Here is a 20,244-nt window from a genome sequence, read left to right as displayed (position 1 = left end):
ACTCAGCAGCCCAGGAACGCCATTGGTTGAATGTCATCACTTATCTCAGAGAAAATGAATATCGTTAGAGGGCTTGAGCATGCGTGTGTGAAGTGTATTTCTGGTTGTGCATATTGTGACCAACCCTACAGATGTATCAACCTGTGACCGATAATGGCATTTTAACGAGTTGGTTGCAAGAGGGTGCCTGGGCAGTATGGCTGTGTGCTGGCCACAGCAGGCCTGAGCAATCTTATGCAAGGGAATTGTCTTTATTATTGTTATTTAGTATTGTGAACACTTTTCCCGCCCAAAAGGAACCAGAGGGCAATTTCCAGAGAAATAGAGAACTGCAACATACACGTACTAAATAATCACAAATACAGTAATTTCTTAATAAATCCAAAACATCCAATTGCAATTCAAGCTGCAGGAGCACTCCTCAAAAAGTCTTTTAAAACATGGTGGACGAGAATTCAGAGTGCACGGTAACAGTGCACAGCACAGGTTCAGATGCGTTCCACACTGCACAAGCCCCCTTAGAAAAGGAAAGGATCCACTTTTTAATGTTTGTTTTTAATAGAGAATCAACGTTTTTCTTCTAGATGACCTGATTACATATAATATGAATTAATCCAAATAGACAGAAACACTGGGCTGAACAGTTGTAAAGTTTTTAAAACAATATAGAGCTTTATTTATCATGTTGCTTGCCCCCCATTGTGACGCAGTGACCAGGAGAAATTTGACCTAACATCCTTAATGCATATACAAGCAGGGCTTCAGTATGTTAGACCGCCTTAGGGGTGCCAGATTTGACTTTGCGTGGAAATACAGAAGATAATTCATACAGTCCACTCTTAATCACACCAGTCCCTGAACTACTGTCCTAAAACCATCTTTAGGCAAAGAGGTGACATACATTTCAGTAGCTGTAGATTTTGTTCATCAGATTAGATAGTGAATACAACATGCTTTGCAAGGGACAGTCTGGGAACACAAAGAAGCCCAGGACTTAACTGTAGAATATATTGGCGCAGAAACAATATGTAAAGTGAACTCTCCCAGGCAGAGCTAAGGGATAGAACAAGAACTGAGTCTTGGAAGGGCTGCGTTTGTCCTCTTCCAGTCTCTAATGTTCTGGGAGGGTTGTTTGAGCTGCCGGATGCTCTCCTCGGTTGACACCATTAGATAAATATGGGCATCTTGCACACACTGCTTCATGAAGAATCCCAGCTGGTCAACCATCATCACCAGTGGCTCCATACATAGAGTTTTACTAACGGCTGACTCCTAGGAAACCTAAGCTGGTGTAGGGCTAGAGGAGAGCTGTTACTCCGCACCCTGACCAGTTCAGACAGCTTTGGCCATAAAGAAGATTAACCAGTCCCTCAAGCTCTTTCACTTCCAATACGGGCAGGAGTATGTCAGTCCAAAAGACATTGGGCCTCATTATGAGTTGGCCGGTAACCCGCCTGAGCCACCGGCCGGCTACCAGCAAACTCACCTTACCATTACCGGTGCCTGAAATCCGTGTGTTACCGGGATATTACGGGTGCCAGCAACGGTGGTAAGTTCCCATTCTCGGGAGTCCCATAGGGGCCCCCCAGTTCAGCATGGTGCCCTGGGTCCACCCAGGCCACCCTCCATCCAGGATGCTCCCGGCATCCACAGTGCGCCCAGGCCCATGTCCCCATGGGCCATTGGGATCCTGTCCTGCAACAACAGAAAGTCTGGGTGATCCCGGCAATCTACCAAGATGCTGGCACCCCCAGCACTTGTGATGCTGGCCGTGTGTCCACTGTCGCCCCCCACCAATGGCGACGAGGAAGACGGACCCCTGCAGCACAATCTGTTGCCCGCAGGAGAAAGAAAAGGAAGCAGCACCCACTGCCACAAGAAAAGGAGAGAGTGGATGCCCAGTGACCCACCGGCAGACCCTCCCTGGCCGCAGCCGTGTGTGAAGAGGGTGCTTGTGCAGCCGGAGTGCGGGTCAGCCTGCAGCACTGCGGCATCGGCCATCAAGTGTTTTGCCTGCTCCCGCCGAGGGAGAAAGTGCCCAGCTCCGCGATAGCAGCTCCAAACCAGAACACGCATGAAGCAGCATCCGCTGCAAAAGTAAAATGCAGAAGAGGCGGCATCCGCCGCCGGTCAGAAGAAATGTGCCCCAAGAAGAGAGTAGATGCTAAGGGACCTCTGCCGCCTTACAGAGGGAGAGCGCGATGCTGCAGCGTGGGTGGCGCTACCGTAATCAATAAATAAATCTCCTGCCGGAAAGTGGGAGGAAGTAAGGTGCACACCAGTCTTCAAGAGGTCAGATGTTTCTGTACGGTTTTCGCACTATTCTTTTGCAAAGGACCAGGTGTCTCCTGGAACAGCTACAGCGAAGCAGGGCCTCAAGAATCGGTTGGATGATTATACTTGTGATGAGACAAAAGAGCTGAAAAGCAAGGGTTCAGTGGGTACTATGTAACAGTTTTTAATCTAGAGATCATGCTAGACTCAACAGGGACACATTCCATGGAGCATCGATAAGTGGAGGAGTACCTAAGAAGAGCAATAGAGGCACATAAATCCGCGGATTAATAGCTCATAACTCCACCACTAGTGCAGAGCTACCAAAGCCCAATGATAGAAGAAAGTGAAATTAGAGTGTGTATGTGGTTGTGCAAAGTGCAGACACTAGCCACAGTCTACGCATTTGTACATGCGTACATACATGCATGTGTCTGCTTCCACAGCAAGTGTACTGCAATGAGATCTAGTCGCTCAGAGGCTGTGATGGGCCACTATCCTTGATGTGGTTTGCCCTTATATGCCAGTATCCATACATAAGAACATAGTCCTGCTGACGTTGTCAGTAAAAATGCCATGCCACAATAAGAAAACATGTCACGACTGGCTGCACCCATATATGCCAGTATAGCGATATAGGAACGCTCATCATACTGGCTTTAATTTACCCTTGATGCCAGTAAAAATGCAATGCCATGTCAGAAAATAGCTTCAGGCAGGATGCAACCAAATTAGCTAGTCTAGCCAAGTAATAACACTTACCATTCAGTATAAATCCCTTTTGTTTTCCAGTTCAGTCCACTTTATTTCCTCATGCATTCTTCAATTATGTCCCCACTCTTTTGCCTTCTCATTCTGAATCCTGTCTCCCTGTACTGAAATCTTTTTTTTCTCTGTATCCCTCTGTGCATCTCTATCACATCACAACTCAGATAACTTGGTTGGGGAGGGGGGCGCTGTAGCTCTCATAGAAGATGGCCGCCTGATTGTGAACTCCGCTTCGTGGGGCGCCTTCCTGTTTGAATCCTCCTTTGGTGCCCTATTAAAACCTGGGCCAGCCACCCTATTAAATTGCTGCAGGACCCGGGCGTGTGCTGCTCGAACCCCGCGTCCTGAATCAACCCTATCGCAGAGATCCAGTGCTTTGAAATTGGGCCGGGAGCTGGCGCCGTTCTGCCCCGCTCCTCTGCTCCAGAGTCATTTGGCTTGACTCTGAGGATCCGGGGCCTACTGGGGGGAGGGGCACTGTGCGGTGCGGCGTCACCTTCTCCCCACTCCTCGAGGAACCGTTGCGGCCTGTGCGCAGACACCAGCCCCCTGACTGGACCCCGGGGTGCAACCCCAAATGTAGAGCTGTTGCTCCGCCGCCTCTCCCAGGGCGGCGTGCTGCCTATCAGTGCCTCTTGTGGATCCGGAGAGGAGGCTTCCTGTTCTAGGACCGGATTGCGGGACGCTCCCGCTCCTGGCTACTGCGGTGAGTCCCTTCGGGTCCCACCAGACACTCTGCCCATCCGCACTGTAGTGCTGCCGGTGCTGGCACGCGTCGCCTCCCTCCCTGGACTCACGACCGGAACCTGGACCTTCTGTGCCGGGACCCACTGTGGCTGTCGTCACGCTCCGCTGCCCTGCTACCCTGCCAGACGCACAGGGCCCCCGCTCCTAACGCGACCTGGTGGGCCCTGTCGGGGGGGACACAGACTCCTCGGGCGCCGTCATCTATTAACCCGTGCACCACTTAGGTGTTGGCACACGCTGCCCGCTGCTGGCCCTTGGATTGGGACCTCTTCTCTTGGTGTGGATCCTACTGCTCTCCACCGTAGTGCCTGCATGGGGTATTCGCCGTGGTGATACACCTCCCGCTCATTGCGCCACATATATCAGTTGGGACACCACACAGACCATGGTTAGTGGTGCACCAGGCTGGTCCCCCCTACCGCGGCGCGCAGTGACTGGACCCTCTGCTTTACTTGGATATACTGGGATCGAAGACCCCTGCAGTGACTGTCTCCTCGCTGCCTGGCCGTGGGCGTCCTGCTAACCCCTCTGTGGTCCACCACTGCCTTGCTGGGAGCCTTGGCGGACCTCTCCTCCGACACAGGAAGTGGACTCCCCAGTTTGCTCAACCACATCAGTGCCCATAGCTGCTCCTACTTCCACCCCTGTCACGGCACACTGATCTCCGGTTCTTGGCCTTCACCCGTGATCTTCGGGGCGGTCGACACCAGGGGATCCACTCACTGACCACTCAGTGCCCTCATACCACTGCCGGCCAGGGAGATCCCCCCCGGACCTGCGAACTGGCGGGCAGTGGTGACCAGAGACTCCACATCCTATTACAGCACTACTTTCCACTTCAACCCTGTCGTCCTCTGGGCGCCCGAATGTTCTGAATAGCCTGTCCGACCATCCTCTGTGTCCTGCCCTCTGCCTCCCGACCTGCCTCGACACTCCTGCCGCCCGCCCAGGCCTTCGGGCCCACCCTCCGCCTGGTGCCATGACCAAGGGAGCTGGAAAGAAGCAATGCTCAATTAACATTTTCACAAAAACCCCGTTGGGGCCGGTGGGGGAGGTGTCCGGGTAGGAACCATCTAACCCCTCGACCTCGGACCCGGCAGACGCTCAAAAAATGATGGAATACATCCGGGAGGTGTTCACCACGCTCCACAGAGAGCTTGACGACATGAATGGCACTATATCCTCTATCAAGGCTCATATGGAGAGGACCGACGGCCGGGTTGCCGAGATCGAGACACGAGTGAGTACCACCAAGGATAACTTGAGCTCTCTAAGGGCGGAGGTCTCCACACTTTCTGGCCGTGTCGCCGAGGTTGAGAAAAAGAACGAGGACCTCGAATCACGCTGGAGACGTAACAACCTCCGCATTATCGGAGTACCCGAAGATGGCATAAAGGTACCCATGGAGGATTACTTAGAGTGCACTCTACTAAAATTGTTAGACTCCAAAACTCTCCCCATAGTTCGCGATCGAGAGAGCCCACCGTGCCCTCACTGCAAAGCCCAGACCGGGCGCACCACTACGACCCATTATAGGTAGAGTTCTAAACTTCCGTGACCGTGACGCCCTGCTCAGGCCGGCTAGAGCCAAGGGTGAACTCATTCTGGGCGCTGCCAGGATCCATCTATATCCTGATTTCTCGGTGGCAGTCCAACGTGAACGCAAAACCTTCCTGGCAGTAAAGAGGAGGCTTCGAGACCTGCAGGTCAAATACTCCATGTTATACCCCGCTAAATTGAGCATTGAACATTCCAACCAGGTCTACTTCTTCACAATCCCTGAGGAGGCCTCCAGATTTATCGATGAACATTTCCCCGGCTGACCCCCTTTTGAAACACACATTGTCAATGTTATGTTTATTGGCTGATTGTTCATGATTTGGGACTCCGACTTGGTACAGAAATGTCTACCCGGTGGATGAGCGTGAGAAGGGGCTGTCTTCCGCCTACTCGAGTTTTTCGGTCTATGACATGTATGTTCTGGTCCTTAGGGCTGGCCTCATAATCCCATGGGAGACTCTCGTAGTTATCACTGAACGCCTCTCTGGTTCAATTTCTCTCCGCAGCGCTCATCCACTGTTGCTAGTTTACTCTATTAGTTGCTGTTAAATTCAGTCACCTTCCTGGTCTAGTTGATTGATTAGGGGGCTACTTCCCCCATACGTGAGAAAATTGTTTCTATATTTTGCGATCATGCCCTTTCCACCCAGGTGGAGTCCTACCCGGGTGGCACAAGATGTCATCACTAGGCACCATGCTTATCCTTAAATTGCCTTCCGGTCCGGAGCACCGCCGCCAGGCCAGCTCACAGGCCCCCCGGCGTTGATGCCATTGGTTTGGATTTGGTTGTTTGGGCATGGGGTTGTCATTCCTCTGTTTGTTTGGGGGCGGGACGTCGGAGGGGGTGGGCGTTGTTGGGTTTTATGTTAAAAAAGGCTTGGTATCCACAGGGGAGGTAGAGTATGGGGCAATATTGTTCAGTTATTATTGCAAGGCTGATCAAATGGTGCACCGATCATGGGGAGCACCACCCCGTTAATCCGTCACTTCTAATGACCACCTCTGGACTGTCAACTGAGGATAACTTGACATTCATGAGTTGGAATGTGCGGGGGCTGGGAAACTATAAGAAGATGAAACAACTACAGCTTCAGGCCAAACGCCATTGGGTCAAAATACTGTTTTTACAAGAAACGCACGCCTACACCGAGTATTGTGAAAGATTTGCCAAAATGTGGGGCCCTCAGAGGTACTTTACTAATTATTCTACCCAAAGCCGGGGAGTTATGACTCTAATTCACAGGAGCCTTAAATTTAACCCCATATCTACACAGATCGACCCCCTGGGCAGATATGTGTTAGTCCATGGTAGTCTGCAGAATAAGGAGGTGGTCCTATTAAACATCTATGGATCCAATATCGACGACCTGGAGTTCTATTCACATCTCACGTCTCTCCTTGACAGCTTCCTGCTAACAATAATCCTCTGGGGAGGTGATTTTAATACGATATTTGACGTAGACCTTGACAGATACGGCTTCAGACCTCGCCGACTTTCCAAAGCAGCCTACACTACACTGTCATCTCTCCCCAGTCTTTCCCTGGTGGACGCATGGAGGCTTCTCTATCCCGACTCCCGCTCCTACTCCTTCTACTCTTCGGTGCATGACTCATATTCCTGAATCGATAGATGGCTAGTGTGTGACATACTTATAAGGAACATATCTCACCTATCGATCCTTCCCAGAACCCTCTCTGTTCATTCACCGGTGACTATTACCCTTTGTTGGGGCCCGGATCGTGACCGCAGCAGACACTGGATAATGAAACCTCACTCTCTCCTCGACCCCGTCTTCAGCTCAGAGCTGGAGACCGCCATTGAGGAGTTCTTCGAAATTAACACCAACACAGTGTCCTCACAGGCCACCCTCTGGGAATCTTTCAAAGCTTATATAAGAGGTATTGCCCTGTCTAAGGAGAACAGCATCCTTAAAACAATTCACAGAAATATTGCTGAAAGCAAAGCCATGCTGTCCGCACTGGAAGCTCAATGCTCGCTACACCAAACTCCGGAACTCCTGGCATCAATCGGTACGGAACTTGACACATTCCGTTTTCTTGCGGACCGCGAACTGAGGTTCCTGGACAGCCCGGGACTTGCGAGGAAATACGGCGAGTGTCAACGCCCAGGCCATCTTCTGGCCAGGCTTCTCCACCGAGAATTTGGTGCCCCTCCCATCCCTGGAGTGGAGAGACCCGATGGTACCCTAGCCACGTCCCTGCAAGATATTAACTCTGAATTCCTCTCTTTCTACGAATCCCTATATGCCAATGCAGACAATGTCCCGACAGCGGAGATCTAGTCTTCCCTAGATAAGCTTCCCCTCTCGATCCTCTCCCCTGAGACCATTGGATGTCTCGAGAATCCATTCACCACCGGGGAATTCTTGGATGCCATAGACTCACTCTCATCAGGGAAATCCCCAGGCTCAGATGGCATTCCCGTTGAATTCTATTAACACTTCAAATCACTCCTACTCCCTCGCCTAATGGCCCTCTGGGAGGAATCAGTGGAGGTAGGTCTGTTTCCCCCTTCGCTCTGTGAAGCCACAATAACCGTTTTGCTGAAGCCCGGTAAACCCCCCACTCAATGCTGCTCTTATAGTCCACTCTCGCTTATCAACGGGTACGCCAAATTACTAGCCCTACGCCTTGCCCCCTACATGCCGCATATCATTCACCCCGATCAAGCGGGATTTATTCCGGGACGCTCCACCTCTCTGAACCTGAGGCGTCTCTTCAACATTATAAGCAGGATTAACCCAAATCTGCATGCAGTAGCAGTGGCACTCGATATGCAAAAAGCCTTCGATTCTGTCTCGTGGGAGAATCTCTGGCGGGTTCTTAAAAAATGCAAATTCTGCCCCGCTTCCTTTCCTGGGTCGGGCTGCTGTACTCCAACCCAGTGGCCAGGGTTCGTACTGAGGACCGATGCTCCCCCCTTTTCCAAATAACTAGGGGCACTAGGCAGGGCTGTCCCTTCTCTCCTCTGGTCTTTGCCATAGAGATGGAACCTTTCGCGGACATAGTATCCCTGTATGCTGATGATGCCCTTCTCTTCATCCGTTCCCCCGACACCAATTTGGCTCCGATATTGGAAGATATCCTTTTTGGACAAGTTTCTGGCCTCAAAGTAAATTGCTCTAAATCTACCCTTTTGCCGCTCACTGCCTGCACACGCCCCCCTCCTGATACCCAGCGATTCACATGGGCCCAGTCAAGCTTTACCTACCTGGGCATAGTAGTGTCTCGCCGATTCGAACAGGTTTTTGAAGAGAACTACCAAAAATACCTCACTAGCCTTACGACAAAAGTCGCTGGAGTAGGCTCCCGATCTCACTTGCCGGCAGGATAGGGATACTAAAAATGGTAGTATTACCCCAGCTTCTGTACAGGTTCGCCAATATCCCCCAGTGGCCGAGCGGCTGGTTCTTCCGGGTGCTGACTCGTACCCTTAATACCTTTCTTTGGCACTCAGACATGGTCCGGCTTAAACTCAAGACCTTGACCATCCCGATGGAGGTTGGCGGCTTCGGTGCTCCTGACTTCCTTAAGTACTGGCTGGTGTCCCAACTCCAATACACTTCACACTTGTTTAAAACATTGGACCCCCCACCTCATGTCAGACTCGAAAAGCTATCGATCAGCGATCGTGATATTTGCTCCCTGGTTATCACGCCCATGCCGAGGGTATTAGACTCACTTGACCCGGCGGCCTCTACTTCTCTGGCCCTATCTAAAACATGGTAATTACTAGGCATCGCCCACCCCTTTCATGGTAACTTTCCACTTTGGAACTTCCTCCCGGAGGTCCCACATGTACCTCCCGTCATCGTTTGCCGGTGGGCAGAGCCTGGATATGAACAACTATGGGACTTCTTCGAACAGGGTAACTTCATAGAGTGGCCAGATCTTCCACTGTCCTTGAAGCGGAGACCATCCGCTTGGCTTCAGTAGTCACCCCTCCGGAAAATCCTTAAACACAAATACCCCAGTTTCCCAGTGCTGCCACCTGATGAACCTGCAGTTACGGAGCTTACCTCTCCCACCCCCATGAGGGGCAAAGTTTCCAGACTCTACACCCTGGTACAGGCTAGATCGGCCCCTACATTTACCAAGTTAAGACATACCTGGGGGGATGACCTTGGTCTCGAAATCACAGATGAACGATGGGCCCGAATGTGTGCATGTATTCATCAGGTATCCTTTAACTCCCGCTTTAAATTGATCCAATTCAAGGTGCACCACAGATACCACTACACCCCGAGCAGACTACACCACATTTCAAATGACTTGTCCCCAAGGTGCCCCAGGTGTGGCTGCGACAACGCTGGCTATATCCACATGATTTGGTCCTGCCCCCGTCTCACTCAATTTTGGAGCGCAGTATGTGCTACTATGTCAGCTATCCTCGATCACCCTATTACCCTATCCCCAATGAGTTGTCTTTTCCATGACTTTTCTGAGCTCCGCTGAGATTCCAAAAACCTGGCTGGACTTTGCATGCCACTTGCTGTACGCTCTATTTTACTCTGCTGGCTTCGGCCTACCACACCCACCCATGCACAGTGGCTCAGGGCGGTCACATGGGCATCGGACACCGAAGAATCCTGGGCTATACAACAGCCAACCCACTAAAGACCCAGAGATGTTTGGTCAAGGTTTCGTTCATACATGGCTCCCATTGATTCTGCCTCGGACTCTACATCTCCAGTCCTCTCCCCCTGCTATTCCCGCACAACCTCCGGAATTGTTCACTCACTGCCCCCACACCCACCTTGGATGTCTGCCACATGTGCACAAACTGGTTTTGAATTTGCTTTATATGTTTGTATTACCTGCATTGCTCTGATTATACTTGTCCTGTATGTAGCTCACCTGTTCCTGTGCTGCCAAGCTAAATAAATAAAAGTAAAAAAATAAATAAAAAAAAGATAACTTGGTGGATGGGACAGAGAGGAAGAGGATGTGGGCAGCGGCAGACCCTAGACGGGCCTGCCACCTCCCCTCACTCACCTAAGTGTGCCAGCACTGAGAGGCAGACACTGTTGCCACCTAGATCCTTTATTACTTTGGGCTATTAGGTGGCACCCACCTATATGCTGAAACTATTGCATTAGAGTCCAGATCGGGGAAAAAGGCATCTGAGGAGGGAACCAAAGCTTGTAAGTGTTGTTTAGTTATTTGCCCACCCATTGACTGCCATGGCCATGTGGCCATTCCCACCCAGTCCTGCCCCTCCAGACCCAAAACTCCTAATTATGGGAACTCTTTGAGTTAACTTTAATCAAGACTTACCATCTAGCTTTGCACTCGAAATGTCTGCCAGTGTTTTTTCAAAGCAGTCTTCTGAGGGCTAATGTCTTAATTGCAGGAGTAAAGTGCCACCGGTGTAATTAAAATGTCGTAACCAAGTCTACATTCACAAGCACCATGCGTGTCCTTCACTGAAGTCTTGATAAAAACATGCATTGACAAAGCCTACTGTGATGGCTTGTGTTTTAAGATTTAAGTATTAGACGTTTGCCGGCACTATTATTAGATACCCAGGTACACACACCATTTTGCTGCTGGTACCATCAGTGGCCAGTTAATACCACTAGGGTGGTGCCTGGCAAGTGCCTTTCCCAGGCCTAGATAAAAGTCCAAACTGTTGGCATTGCCAGTGCTTGTTTAAAAGCAGCAGCACATGGTGCCAAGCAGTCACGTGGTGGTGCTTTGCTATTGGATCGGCCCTCTGTGGCACAACACCAGTGACACATATTCCTGCTAGTGAAGCCAGCTGTAATCCCTGAAAATCGATATTCTGCGGACAGAGATAAAACAGAAGAAAGATTGTGGGAAGTTCGCTCTATACCAGGTGATGAGAATGTGGTGGCAAACGAAAGCCTGACACATTCCTTCTGATTTCTGTGGCGAGGCGAAAGAGGAAACATCCCAAAGTAGAACAGAGATAGAGAATGAAAACAGTTCCCACATACAAAAAACTCCGTGCCGACTCTAACATTAGTGGAACGTTATCGTAAAGGGATGTAGCACAGCCACCAGCAGTCCCTATAGCAGAAACAATCTCGGTCCTGCATCGATTATCACTTTCGATTTCACTGCCGAACCTTTTCTACAAACTAGATTTCATTTGCAGAATTACTGGGCCGAGGGTCGGACGGCACAGATATTACGATGGTGTGTTTTAGGTGAGGGGATGTAGCTCAGTGGTAGAGCGCATGCTTTGCATGTATGAGGCCCCGGGGATCGGCATCTCCAGGTGCATATATTTTTTGGGGTACGCATGAACGCCAACATTTAAAGGATATACTGTTACATCCTCTTTGGGTTTCTGGTAAAGAGGACTATAATTTTATGTCGCATCTCACTACATTGAACATATTCCGTCGCTCACGTTTCAAGACTATCCTTCTTGTGACTAGTTCACATTACCAGACTGGGGCCCTGTCTAGACAACAAACAGCCGGAGCTGCCTCAGCAATACCGCGAATGGGGTTCACAGTAAACAAAACCCCTGGAGAGATGGTGACTGACAAATATAGATAGCATAGAACAAAGTGATCATGGGAAGCAGCAGCAGCAGGCAGGATTGGGCAGGCAAACATTCCACGTGACTTCTCTGAAGTGCCTCGAAGGAGTTCTTTAAAAGGGAAAAATAGAATTCATTAAATGTTTTCTTTAAAAATAGCTGTAAATTATCATAACCTATTCGTTGATGTGTTTTTTTTAAACTTTGTTTCAACGCTCTTAACATGTACATAGTCAAAGTAAAACTGTGCACTTGATTCGCCGCCGTCTGCAAGCAGTAGTACATTCATTTCAGCATACGGCAATACATAACGCCTCACTGTGGCAGTGCACAAGGATCTTATAGCATAGCACAGGCATGTTTTATTGCATGTATGTATTGTGTTTTGTATGGCACAAACCTTGCTGGGGCATAACAGAAAATTTTACATTCGGGGTGACGAAATGACTATTGCTCTGTAGGAGCACAGGGGTGAGTAGTGTCCAAAACACCTACTCAGCCCCAGACTGCTACTAAACCAGCAATGAGCGCAGTCATAAAGGGGAAGCCGATACACCCGACAGGTATACCCCCTATGCCTCTTTTGGTAACTGTGGCAAAGGGCAGTCTAAATTCTTTCTGAGGCGTTTGAGCTGTTACATTTGCACACAAACACCAATAGTATGGTGGTACCAACATGAATAAATGCCCAACCAAGGTTCTACAAAAACAGGAACTTTAGGAAATACGTACAGTGCATACAACAAATTAAAAACAATAAAGACCCACCTCTCTAAAGGAAACGGAGAGAATACACACTATGGGAATAAAGGGGCATTCAGTGTGAAGACAGGGGTGCTGGCCAATGATTTTAGCAGCACATTTCAATGTTCAAGGATATGTCTTTTAAATGGCTAAGAAAGGTGGCTTAAAAGTTACTGAGGTGCCGAGGCAGACAAGGGGGACAAAGATTCTTCAAATGCGCATGTCTATTGTGATTGGGGCTCAGCAGCATCGAGTCAGGCTTATTGGAGCTCTTTCTGGATCGAGTCAGTGTCAAGCCGTTTCAATTGGTGGTCCCACGAGATCATGGGCGCTGAGACAGGTTGAGTCCGCTCGAAGTGCTCAAATGGTACAGTGCAGACTTTTCAAAAATGATTGGCTAGATTGCGCAAGCTGGTCACCCCAAATGTGCCCTTGGGTGGGTTAGAGAGTAGAGCTTGCCTCTGCCCTGAAGCCTTCTGTCTTCAGCTCTATGGCAGAGAACTTTGGTATAAACTAACCATTCCCAACACATTTCCAATGAATCCTTCCTCTCCTTCTTCTGAGAATCCAAAGATGAATCAACTGAGGACCACATTTCCTGCCTTTATAAAGGCAACATTCTACAGCAGATTGGCCCAAAACAAGAATGTAGTCAGTGTCCAATCCAGGCTGCTATGACATGTGTACCTTGTCTTCCAATGTCATATATAGAGTGCCTGTGTCTGCAGAGAGTGGGGAGAGGGAAGGATGCGTAGGGAGGCCTGACAGAATCCAAAACAGTAAAACCCCTCTCTTGACCTAAGCCTGATCTCGTGGTACTCTAACTGCACCCACTATCCATGTCTGCATGCTTCAAAATGACTCTGGTGATCGACACCCTAATGTGACAGTGGCTTTGTCATATCAGGGCTGCCGGTGAAACACTCTTTCGCAGGGGACCTCCCGGTAGAGAGTTCCAGTACGCTGATGGGAGGTGTTAACATCTTCAGAGGCATAATAAGAAGAGCTTCCTGGGACAAGGTCCCACATGGATTGCCGGGTGGAGGTCAGAGAGCCGCTACTGGGTGAAGAGTGACCCCCAGAGACAATAATAACCCATCTGGGGGGGAACGATGTGGCACAGCTGGGAAGAAGGCAGCTGCTTAAGGAAATGTGCGCCACGTTCTGGGCATTGAGCGAGGAAGGGGGCGCTTGTGGACTCATATGGCCAGAATCGTGCCCAGATAAATATGGAGGGGTGCAAATTCACACATGGCTGTGGAGAAGTGCCAGAAAAAATGGAATATGGACATGACAAAGTTTTGCAGGGGAGCATGTTTCTCAATGTTTAGGGATGGCCTAATAAATTGGGGTGTACCAGGATACTACGATAAAGATGGGGTTGACCTATCTCAGGTGGGCTCAGACATATTATTGAATTTTAACGACGGATTGAGAGAGCATGGTTTTATTAAAAGAAAAAAAGAAGAAGCAAAGAGGAGGAGGATGGGGGCAGCGAAGGGGCGACAACCCCTTCTGGCCGTTGCGGCCAGTCAAAAGTAGTACAATGTTGAAAAGAGAGCTGATGGCATTAGAATGAGCTGGGTGCTGGAGGACAGAAGTGTTGAAGCACGTACGCTACTGATCGTCTGTGTGGACTTGCATGTTGAATATTAATATTTTGTAAATAATTATGCCTGGGCTTAATTTGTTATGGGCTTCAGGCGAGGATAAATGCCAGGCCAACAGCAGGTTAAAGCTCGGGATGAGGGCATAGCAGCACCCGACGTCATATGTTAGAGAGATGGCACACCCACCCTGAAAGGGGGGCATGAGGGCACCAGGCAATAACATGGTGGAGGGCCAAGGCCCCTCCAACTCCAATTCACAGGGCGGCAAACACAAGGGTCACAAAGCAAAGGTAACCCAGGTGGAGAAAGGCAGCAGGACAGGAAGGGGTGGCTGTCCCGAGGGAGAGGGACTCACGATTGGAAGGGCAAGGTCTTCTTCACACCTTCCAGGTGACTTCAGAGACCCGGGGGCCATTTTGTTTATGTCTTGTCAGCGATGGATGTCACACCAACGATCGAGCAGAGAAACATCCTCTTTACAGAGGAAATGACCATGAGCAATTAGCCCCGTGTTTAGCCTAACACGGCAGGTGGACACATAGGGCTGGAAAAAGAGCAGCCCCCGTTTGCAGTTTCCAGCCCCGGCTGGTGAAAAGAATTAGATAATGTCACTCCCCACAGCCCAAAACCAGAGATACACAATTCGTCCTGAGCGGGAGGTTCAGGAAGGTTGCAGGAGTGAGACCTGGATTTTGGAAACAGTTAAATATTTTCAGCTGCCAGTCCCCAGCCCTGGCCTGCAGGCCCACACCATGTGATCACGGTCCGGCAGGTCTCGCTGGTCTGGGCCTCCTGCATCAGCATGGTGCCCTGGGTCCGCCCAGGCCACCCTCCACCCAGGATGCTCCCGGCATCCACAGTGCCCCCGGCACCTCAAGCCCATGTCCCCATGGGCCATCATGGTCCCGGCCTGCAACAATAGTAAGTTCGGGTGATCCTGGCAAACTACCAAGGTGCTGGCTCCCCCAGCACGTGAGAGGCCGGCAGTGTGTCCACCTGCGGCCCCCCAACAGTTAAGTACATTCCAAATATGTAAATGTCACACATACATAGACTGAAAACTTGGCAGCTGGGCAAGGGGGTGGGGGTGTCCCAAGAATACTGAATCTCTACTGGAACAAGATGTGGGGCTTTAAGGAGGCTCAGCAGGCATGGTTCAAAGGGAGGCTGGCTCTTTACTGAAACATATGGGGTACGTGCCTGGGATCTTCACTCCGTTTTGAACCAAGCAATGGGTTCTAGTGAGATTGCCTTTGTGCTAGACCAATGGGTGGGCACTGGGGCAGCCTGGTGTACTCGGCAGAAGAGCCAACAACCCAGTCCACCCCAGCAAGAGTCTTTTCAACTATTCCTTACATTATTCCTATTTCATTGTAGTAAGGCCAACACATCATACTGTTGTGTATAATCCACACTCATACAATCATATCAATCTTTCACAAGCTGTAAAATTCGAAATGTTCAGAGACTGTGCTAGATACTAAATTGCCTAATCTCACTTGGAGATATGGTAATTGAGGAGAAAACCCAAGAGTCTTTTCTGAACAGAGCCCAATGCAACAGCCATTTCAAGTCATTTTCCAGAATGGCATCATGACGGCAATGGGGAATAAACATAATGTTCCAGGCCTGTATTCTATGACTGGTCCAAAGGCAAGAAAGAGTCATGAAATCCCATGCAGGTGAGATGGTAAGGTGCATATGTTAAGGGGTTTCAACCTCTGCTCAGTGCTCCCTGAGGTACTCATTCTCCGTGACAAGCTCTTTACAAAGACATAAGTATAATACAAAGTCCCAATGATTAAGAATTACTGATATCGGGAAAGGGTGTATTAGGCTATCATAAATCTCGTAGTACTGCAGATTTCAGGGCACCTGTGCTTAGCTAAAAATTAGGGGTACCGTGGCACTAAGTGTATGGTTCCATGGTGTAATGGTTAGCACTCTGGACTTTGAATCCAGCGATCCGAGTTCAAATCTCGGTGGAACCTCACATTTTTCACTGAAATGAGACGCTTTTCGGAATCTCAATTTTATTTCCCTTTATTTCATTCATTCCCGCTCCTAGTATTTACAATTCGAATACATCATGAACGAAAGTCGGTCTTAGTTTCGTCTGACTTTATTTTGTTCCGTGTTCTTTACATACTATCACTATAAAAAATGTAATCTGTATTAATTTTGCTACTAAATAGTTTTTAAAATAGTGTTCGTTCATATCACGTTGTGCATATGGACTTCACTATGGAAGATGAAAAGTGAGGATTAAAGAGGCTTTCGCTAAAAGTGTTTCCGCCCGGTTTCGAACCGGGGACCTTTCGCGTGTGAGGCGAACGTGATAACCACTACACTACGGAAACGGAACTGTACGTGTGCTTTTCTTTCCCATTATTATGATAGCGCATGGAAGGGGGTGCTGAAGCACGGCATATCAACACAGTAACATTTAAGCCAGCTGGCTCCTTCCATGCCAGTGAAGTCAGACAGATCATTGTACACTGGATTAAACTTGCGACCAAGATCCCGTTAATATATATGTCTTACTCCATGGACACTCCCCATCTTTTGAAGTTTTAAAGGAATGTATTGTTTCATTTTGAGTGCCCCAAATCAATCCAAAATCCTTTGTAAACGTGGATCTGTCTCCAGTGCTGCATCAACCACCTGTGCCCGCACCTGGCACAGGTGAGTGTCCCTGTATTAGATCACTACCACCACCTATGCACCTCATACCATGCGCCACACACCTGAACGATTTATCAGCAACAGAAGAGATATTGTTTTCCCTGGAAAATGCAATGCCCAGAGAGCCACATGAATTTGAATCACACACCCAAAGAGGACGACACATAGGGGGCCCAGTATGACACAGGGGGCGCAGGATGGCGGCTATAGCACAGCAGTGCACGTGCCAGAGGAAGACAGAGAGAAGCACGTGGATGCGGTGCTTTAAAGACATGCATCCTGTTTGAGCTTCCAGCATCACATAGACTCAATAGACAGCTGTGTGACTGTCTCCCAGGTGTCCTCTGCCATGTGTTGGTTTGGGGCTCTGCCGATGCAATTACCACAGAGCAGCCAGAAGGCACCCCAGTAACTCAGCAGCCCAGGAACGCCATTGGTTGAATGTCATCACTTGTCTCAGAGAAAATGAATATCGTTAGAGGGCTTGAGCATGCGTGTGTGAAGTGTATTTCTGGTTGTGCATATTGTGACCAACCCTACAGATGTATCAACCTGTGACCGATAATGGCATTTTAACGAGTTGGTTGCAAGAGGGTGCCTGGGCAGTATGGCTGTGTGCTGGCCACAGCAGGCCTGAGCAATCTTATGCAAGGGAATTGTCTTTATTATTGTTATTTAGTATTGTGAACACTTTTCCCGCCCAAAAGGAACCAGAGGGCAATTTCCAGAGAAATAGAGAACTGCAACATACACGTACTAAATAATCACAAATACAGTAATTTCTTAATAAATCCAAAACATCCAATTGCAATTCAAGCTGCAGGAGCACTCCTCAAAAAGTCTTTTAAAACATGGTGGACGAGAATTCAGAGTGCACGGTAACAGTGCACAGCACAGGTTCAGATGCGTTCCACACTGCACAAGCCCCCTTAGAAAAGGAAAGGATCCACTTTTTAATGTTTGTTTTTAATAGAGAATCAACGTTTTTCTTCTAGATGACCTGATTACATATAATATGAATTAATCCAAATAGACAGAAACACTGGGCTGAACAGTTGTAAAGTTTTTAAAACAATATAGAGCTTTATTTATCATGTTGCTTGCCCCCCATTGTGACGCAGTGACCAGGAGAAATTTGACCTAACATCCTTAATGCATATACAAGCAGGGCTTCAGTATGTTAGACCGCCTTAGGGGTGCCAGATTTGACTTTGCGTGGAAATACAGAAGATAATTCATACAGTCCACTCTTAATCACACCAGTCCCTGAACTACTGTCCTAAAACCATCTTTAGGCAAAGAGGTGACATACATTTCAGTAGCTGTAGATTTTGTTCATCAGATTAGATAGTGAATACAACATGCTTTGCAAGGGACAGTCTGGGAACACAAAGAAGCCCAGGACTTAACTGTAGAATATATTGGCGCAGAAACAATATGTAAAGTGAACTCTCCCAGGCAGAGCTAAGGGATAGAACAAGAACTGAGTCTTGGAAGGGCTGCGTTTGTCCTCTTCCAGTCTCTAATGTTCTGGGAGGGTTGTTTGAGCTGCCGGATGCTCTCCTCGGTTGACACCATTAGATAAATATGGGCATCTTGCACACACTGCTTCATGAAGAATCCCAGCTGGTCAACCATCATCACCAGTGGCTCCATACATAGAGTTTTACTAACGGCTGACTCCTAGGAAACCTAAGCTGGTGTAGGGCTAGAGGAGAGCTGTTACTCCGCACCCTGACCAGTTCAGACAGCTTTGGCCATAAAGAAGATTAACCAGTCCCTCAAGCTCTTTCACTTCCAATACGGGCAGGAGTATGTCAGTCCAAAAGACATTGGGCCTCATTATGAGTTGGCCGGTAACCCGCCTGAGCCACCGGCCGGCTACCAGCAAACTCACCTTACCATTACCGGTGCCTGAAATCCGTGTGTTACCGGGATATTACGGGTGCCAGCAACGGTGGTAAGTTCCCATTCTCGGGAGTCCCATAGGGGCCCCCCAGTTCAGCATGGTGCCCTGGGTCCACCCAGGCCACCCTCCATCCAGGATGCTCCCGGCATCCACAGTGCGCCCAGGCCCATGTCCCCATGGGCCATTGGGATCCTGTCCTGCAACAACAGAAAGTCTGGGTGATCCCGGCAATCTACCAAGATGCTGGCACCCCCAGCACTTGTGATGCTGGCCGTGTGTCCACTGTCGCCCCCCACCAATGGCGACGAGGAAGACGGACCCCTGCAGCACAATCTGTTGCCCGCAGGAGAAAGAAAAGGAAGCAGCACCCACTGCCACAAGAAAAGTAGAGAGTGGATGCCCAGTGACCCACCGGCAGACCCTCCCTGGCCGCAGCCGTGTGTGAAGAGGGTGCTTGTGCAGCCGGAGTGCGGGTCAGCCTGCAGCACTGCGGCATCGGCCATCAAGTGTTTTGCCTGCTCCCGCCGAGGGAGAAAGTGCCCAGCTCCGCGATAGCAGCTCCAAACCAGAACACGCATGAAGCAGCATCCGCTGCAAAAGTAAAATGCAGAAGAGGCGGCATCCGCCGCCGGTCAGAAGAAATGTGCCCCAAGAAGAGAGTAGATGCTAAGGGACCTCTGCCGCCTTACAGAGGGAGAGCGCGATGCTGCAGCGTGGGTGGCGCTACCGTAATCAATAAATAAATCTCCTGCCGGAAAGTGGGAGGAAGTAAGGTGCACACCAGTCTTCAAGAGGTCAGATGTTTCTGTACGGTTTTCGCACTATTCTTTTGCAAAGGACCAGGTGTCTCCTGGAACAGCTACAGCGAAGCAGGGCCTCAAGAATCGGTTGGATGATTATACTTGTGATGAGACAAAAGAGCTGAAAAGCAAGGGTTCAGTGGGTACTATGTAACAGTTTTTAATCTAGAGATCATGCTAGACTCAACAGGGACACATTCCATGGAGCATCGATAAGTGGAGGAGTACCTAAGAAGAGCAATAGAGGCACATAAATCCGCGGATTAATAGCTCATAACTCCACCACTAGTGCAGAGCTACCAAAGCCCAATGATAGAAGAAAGTGAAATTAGAGTGTGTATGTGGTTGTGCAAAGTGCAGACACTAGCCACAGTCTACGCATTTGTACATGCGTACATACATGCATGTGTCTGCTTCCACAGCAAGTGTACTGCAATGAGATCTAGTCGCTCAGAGGCTGTGATGGGCCACTATCCTTGATGTGGTTTGCCCTTATATGCCAGTATCCATACATAAGAACATAGTCCTGCTGACGTTGTCAGTAAAAATGCCATGCCACAATAAGAAAACATGTCACGACTGGCTGCACCCATATATGCCAGTATAGCGATA

General features: G+C 49.3%; 2 non-coding genes across 2 annotated transcripts; one reads left to right on the top strand and one right to left on the bottom strand.

The window, feature by feature from the left end:
• The first annotated feature begins 16,157 nt into the window (after positions 1–16,157).
• On the top strand, positions 16,158–16,229 carry TRNAQ-UUG (transfer RNA glutamine (anticodon UUG)). Its single transcript has one exon. It is a non-coding gene; the product is annotated as a tRNA-Gln (tRNA).
• A 296-nt stretch (positions 16,230–16,525) lies between these two features.
• On the bottom strand, positions 16,526–16,598 carry TRNAV-CAC (transfer RNA valine (anticodon CAC)). The gene has a single exon. It is a non-coding gene; the product is annotated as a tRNA-Val (tRNA).
• Between the last annotated feature and the right edge of the window lie 3,646 nt (positions 16,599–20,244).

Source organism: Ambystoma mexicanum, assembly GCF_040938575.1.
Source record: "Ambystoma mexicanum isolate Mex_15411 chromosome 12 unlocalized genomic scaffold, UKY_AmexF1_1 Mex_chr12_unloc.2, whole genome shotgun sequence".
NCBI classification, from domain to species: Eukaryota; Metazoa; Chordata; class Amphibia; order Caudata; family Ambystomatidae; genus Ambystoma; species Ambystoma mexicanum.
The sequence above is the reverse complement of the archived record's forward strand: the minus strand, read 5'-3'. Positions and strand labels throughout refer to the sequence as shown.